Consider the following 6668-nt stretch of genomic DNA (forward strand, 5'->3'; position numbering starts at 1 on the left):
AATGTAAAATGGTGCGGCCACTATGGAAAATAGTATGGAGTTTCCTAAAAAAATTAAGAATAGAATCATATTACCCAGTAATTCCACTTTGGGGTATAAACCCAAAAGAATTGAAAGCAGGGTCATGAAGAGATATTTGTGCACCCATGCTTGTAGCAGCATTATTCACAATAGCCAAAAGGTGGAAACAACTCATGTCCATCAGCAGATAAATGGGTAAATGAAGTCCAGTTTATAAACACAACAAAATATTATACAGCCTTAAAAAGGAAGGAAATTCTGAGACATGCTGCAACATGGATGAACCAGAGAACATTATGCTAAGTGAAATGAGCCAGTCACAAAACGACAAACACTGTATGATTCCACTTATATGAGGTACCCAGAGTTGTCAAATTCATAGACACATTAATAAGAAAGGTGGTTGCCAGGGCTGGGGAGGGGGGAATGGGGAATTGTTGTTTAATGCGTACAGAGTTTCAGTACCACAAGATAAAAAGAGTTCTGGAGATGGATGGTGTGATGGTTGCACAAAAATATGAATGTACCTAATTCCAAAGAGCTGTACCCTTAAAAATGGCTAAGATGGTAAACTTTACATTATACGTATTTTTCCAGAATTAAAAATAGTAAAATAAAATAAAAAGAATGGCCTTTCTGACATGGACTTCTTTTGGAGGTAGCTTTCTGGATATATCTAGGCAAGGTATTCCAGCAAAAGTAATTAACGTATCAGATAAAGATGGCTTAGATGATCTCCTAGGTTGTTTCTAGGAGGTAGAATACATTTGTGAACAAGATGTCAATGTGAGGTCAAATGGATAAACATACAAATAGCCAGGATGGTAGTGCTTCTAAATTTTGTTGTAATTTGCTGCACAAAGCACCAGTGAGGCACAACTTACATCACTTTCCTCCTAGCAGGTAGTTAGAAATAGTGCAGTTGCTGGTTTACTTGGTCCCAGTATACGTCTTTCAGTCCCAGGGAATCACTGAACAAAGTGTTACATACACAATTTCCAACCCCGAGAGGCATGTACTATGTTATGCTTTGCCTTAGAAATGGTCTTGAGCACATTTATCTCCCTAATAAAACACAGTTTCCCTCCAATGGGCTTTTTACTAACCCACCCTTCACTGTTCTCCTACCCCTTCTCTCCTTCCAGATACAGTATCTCACACTTGGTAATCTTTAAGTATATTTTATCTATGAATGACTTTGAGTTTATGATAAATGGAATGAGACAGCTCCTTTAATACCTCTCCCAGAAACTGAGGGCCTGTCTCAAATCTCAAGGCAGTTCCAAACCACCATTTGGGCCTTTAATGTATATTAAATACCATAGCCAAAAGTCCCCTTCAGGACATTTTTGAAATTTATCACTGATGAATCAAAGTTATAGGCCAGAAGTGTCATAGGAGACGCAAAGTAAAAGGATGCAAACTGGATCCCAATGGGGTGAGTTTTAATCCCATCTCAAAGACTAACTTTCCATTTGTCCAAAAGTCTTACTTCATAACTCAAAAATGGGGAGGAAGTTAACTAGATCAGTGGTTCCCAGCCTGAGGTCCCTGGTCATCTTCTTAAGGTAATCATTGGGATCCTCAGGCCATTTTCAATATTTCAAAACTTTAAGGAAAATAGAGCATGTTAATCATACAGCTGCCCCAGTTAGCTAAATGTTGTTTCTTTGCTTTTCCCCGAAATTACAGCAGCCAAGCACAGCTATGGTTATCTGTGCTGATCAGCTCCGACGCATGTGTGCATTTGTATGTATGTATTATGTGTGTTTATGAGCATGGGGAAGTTATTATTTAATAAATGCAGGGGTTTTTTTCACAGAAACAAAAACACCTTAAAGCACTGGGCCTTACGAAAAAAGGTAACAGAAGGTTTAGGAGGGTGTGAAAAGATTGGGAAGCACGGATCCAGCTGATCTGTTGCTGAGATCTCTTGCAACCCTTCCGAGCTCATATTTACTTGCCTCTCTTGTCTTTTACAGTGAAGACTGCAATCTTCACCTACCTGAGACACAGGAAACTGATGAATAATGGACTTCACCTGCCACCTTCCTTGGGTCTGAGGATAGTTGTGAGCTTTCCACAGCACCCCCCCCCCCCAATGCCCCTTACATCCAAGCATTCAAACATGTTTAGGTGGGAGCCTTTGGATAGGCAAAAAATGGCAAGGTTTCCCATAGCCAAGCTGGTCAGCATGCAAGCAAATTCTTTGGAAGTTAGATGCAGTAAGTGCCACTTCACATTTCCCAAAGCCTGTGACAGGTGTGGCAGTTTCAGGCTCCCACAGAGAAGTTGTCTGCCCAATCTGAAAGGGAAATGTTACTGCAGCGCCCAAAGCCACTCCTTGTTAAAGGCAACTTTTGATAGCTGCTTTTGCAGAGGGGAGGGGTAAAGGGGTGTGAAAAGAAACTCCCTTGAATTGAAACTCGAATCTGGGGGTAAAACACAGCTGGGACGTATTCCAGTACTGGTTTCTATGATCTGGAAGCCAGAGCACCCTATGTTCCGCCAAAACGCACGTTTGCTCAGCCTCACTTTGCCTATTTCCAAACCTCAATCAACTGCAGAAACAAGTATCGTTAAAAAGAATCTTTTGGCAGGGGAGGGTTCTTCATAAAATATTTTGTTTAATTATTTCAATTTAAAATCTTGAACATTCCCAGTCCTGGAATTCTCACTGATTTTCAGGCATACACACACGCAGCAGCCCTGAGCGAGTTTGGGGCACAGATGCAGCCAGCCGCTAGCGTGATTCGTGCCTTTCCAGCCCTGCTCGAAAGAATAGAGTCCGGAACTGAAAAATTGAAACTGTCAAGCGATTCGGAACAATTACTACGAACTGACATTTGGCCCGATGCAAGAGACTCAAAGGCAGCAAGGGCAAGCTAGCAACGAATTAAACTGATTAAAGCAGAAGCACGGTGAGTTTCAGCGGGCTGAGGTCCGGCTTTCCAAGACTCAAGACGAAGAATAATGGCGCTTTCACTTTTTATTTTATTTTTTAAATCTCAGCTTCGTACTTTTTTTCTGTGTGACTTTGAACAAATAGCTTAATCTCTCTCTTGGTGCTTCGTTGTTTCAAACACATTGAACTGTCTAGAATAAACTATCACCTCCCTTTCTCCCAGCAGGTCTTGATAGTCGAACGCAGTTTTGCACGTATTATAATTAAAATGCAACCAAAATTGTGCACACAATTGTAATCACGTGTAGGTTGTGTGTGTGTGTGCGTGTGTGTGTGTGTGTGTGTGTGTGTGTGTGTGTGTGTGTGTGTAAGTGGTGTGGCTTTGTCGAGGATGGATGCCTCTCCTCTCAGTAAGTGCTGAAGAAGTTTTAATGATTTTCATCCTTTTTGTGCTCAGGCTCTGGAAAAATTGAGCATCCCACCCGACTCCATAGAAAGGGAAAACCACCACCGTCTATTACTCAGGGTAGGCTTCTCTAAGCCTGGCAGCTCCGGAACTGGGGGCTCTCTTAGGGTCCCAGTGGTGCCCCTTGCCCTTACCCTGGAGGTGGAGGAGTCTATCAAGAGACTCCTTGGTCCTACCCCAAGCCATTTCAGAGGGCAGTCTAACTGCTCTGAATGAAAACTACCAAGGTTTTGTTATTGTTGTTTGGTTTTAGAAGAACAAGATCTGGCCAAAGACAGGAACAAACTTGCTGGGAAATATATCACCATCCTGTTTCCTTCTCTACACAAATCCCTGTCTATACCATTTTAATGGCTAAACAGCAAATAGGTGCCTTAAAAATATATTTCCTGGCTTGTTAAGACAAGTGAACAGATATGATGTAGATGGGGGAAGGGGGAGAGGGAGGGGAGAAAGAGGAATTGGTAAAAGGATACGAAAACCAACTATATTGTGTATTGATAAATTAAAATAAAATAAAAAATAAATAGGATAGCAAAAAAAAAGACTATCCCGATATATGTTCGTCACAGCATTATAACCAATAGAGAAAAAAATGGAAATAATGTCAAATTGTCAAGGTGGGAAGATAATTAAATAAAATATTGTATATACACATAATATAATATTTAGAGCTATTAAAATCATATTTTGAAAATATATAATAACATAAATGTGGAAAACATAGTAGTAAATAAAAAAGGATGAAAAACAAAATATACATATATATTTACTGGCAAGATTTCAATGTACAAATCTGCTTTTTGAAAAAAATGTGCATTATTACGTTATGATGTTAAGTGGAAAAAAGCAAGATAAGGTACAATCACGGAACCATAAAAAATATACAGGAAAAAAGTTCAGAAGATCAAAATATTAAAATGGGCAGTCCTCGATTTCTTCATTTTTCTACTCTTCTGTATTTTCCCCACTTTATTAAAATGAATTATTTTTATAATGAAAAATTGAAGTTTTATGTTCCTTTATTTTTCTTTCCTTTGTTTTTGCTTTGGAAAGGGTTCAAGTGCAGGACAAAGAGTCAGGAGTCTCGAGTACAATGTTAAATGGTGTGTACCTTTGTTAAGTCATTTTCCTCCTCTGGGACTCTGTTTACTCTTTCATGAAATGGGTAGGAGACTGGCAAAGAGGTGTTCCTAGAGACACTTCCAATTTTGCTCTTCAGTGTTTTATAGCCAGAATCACTGGGCTAGCTGAACTGCCTACAGCCTTTGCAAATTGAAGTCTACATTAGAACATTGAGCTCTCTAGTCCTAAGAGCCATCAATTAGTTGGATTTTCCAATTTTCCTGTAATGTGATTACATATTATTTTTATCATGAAAAATATCATCAAAAAGTAATGTATGTGTTATTGCTCTAGGGCACAATTAGAGTGGAAAAGGGGAATGTAAAAAGGAAGATAAACTAAATCTCCAAACAAGATGCTGAGTGACAAAAAAAACACAACTAGTTACAAAATGATACATATACTGGGATATTACTTATGTAAATGTCAAAAACACACAATTCTATATATTGTTTATGAATGTACATGCAAAAGTATAAAAAATGAAATAGAAGAATACATACCAAATCCATGTTAGTGCTTACCTCTGGAAATGGATGGAGAAGAATGGGACTGGTAAAACATGACAATTTAACTTGTCTATAATGTTTTATTTCTCCTACCAAAAAAAAAAAAAAAACTAAAGCAAACTTTATGTTTTAAGTGTTAAGTTCATCAATTCTGAGTAGAGATCCAGGTGTGTTTGTTATATTATTGATTCTCAGTGCTTTTCAGTATTTTTCTAATTATTCAAAATAAAAACATAAATAATTTTTAAAAGGAAAAGGTTGAATTATTTCTTTTCCATATCTTTCAATATTTGTAAAATGTTCATGGCTTACTTCGATAAATGACAAATGAATTTAATCTTAAAAGTAAGGAAATGGAAAAGAGAAAAAATTAACAGGAGAAAGAAAAATGAAAAAGGAGGTCACTAGGAGCCTCAGGATCTTTTTGCCTTCAAGCAACTAACAAATTCCTGTTCTAGATCATAAGCCAAGAATTTAACGAATGTACCTATTACAAGATGGGGACTCGTGGGTGTTCCAGCCTTCACCACCCCACCGCCACCACCCTATGTTTTAAAACCTCTCTCTGTTTCATTGATTTTTCTCTGGACAGAAACTTCCAGTGAGTCTCCTCCAACCGCTTAGCCTTTCAGGGACAAATTTTCCATCTCGGCTTCCAAGGCGGCTGTTACAACACCACAAATCACCTTCTGCCATCCCTGTTTGAGCCAAATTCCTAGTGGTTTCCAGGAATCATATGGGGAATATGGTTTTCTGAATTTATTCGCTCACAGTACTTAGCTCACATTTCTTAGACTAAATGTCTTACTATGAAAGCTGAACCTGCTGAAGATAAAGATTTTCATTTTTCCCCTGTTGCCTTCTCTCAAGCTAAATCCCTGTCATAGTCAGAAACACTATGTTTATCCCCCAACTCTGAAGAAATCTCAGTCATCTTGGCCTCTTTGCTGCCTATTGATTGATCACTGAATCCATTTGCTTTTATCAACTTACTGTCCCCTGATTTCCCCCATGTCTCCTTTTGTCAGCCCTTTTCCTCCAACCCTATTCTACAGACTCTCCTTGCTTTCCGAGGGCACCTCATAATATGATATTTTTGAATGGTTCTTCCTGCTCTGACCCCCCTGCCACATCCAGGAGCCACAGCCTCTTTTGCTTGATGTAACTGAAGTGCTGGCTCCAGACTTTGCTCTCTAGGGGTAGCAATGACCTTGCATCCAGCCACACATGTCAGGAAAACAGCTGCAGTCAAACAAGATATAGATCCTGGGCAACATCAAGGGGAAGGTTGAAAGCCCTGCTGATAAGTGAGGGGGTGGAGAGTAGGTTGGGAAGGTGGTCAGGTGGGGGAGCATATTAAATGCAATGGATAAGCATAGGCTTCACGTGTTGGGAAGTGAGAGTCCTCCTTACCTCACTGTTCAAAGAGACCATTGTTAGGGCAATCTAAGGGAAAGAATCAGTGTCTTGCCTGTAATCATCACTCTGTCCCTGATATACAGTGTCGCTTTGGGCAACTCAATTTAAAGTCTCTGAGACTTACTAGAGACTAGTAAGGGTGGGGGGTCAATTGATACAAAATTGCAGAGAAATAGAATAGGATCTAGTGTTCCAGGAGTTGGCCAGTTAGCTCAGTTGGTTA

The sequence above is a fragment of the Cynocephalus volans genome, chromosome X (assembly GCF_027409185.1).
Source record: "Cynocephalus volans isolate mCynVol1 chromosome X, mCynVol1.pri, whole genome shotgun sequence".
Taxonomy (NCBI): Eukaryota; Metazoa; Chordata; class Mammalia; order Dermoptera; family Cynocephalidae; genus Cynocephalus; species Cynocephalus volans.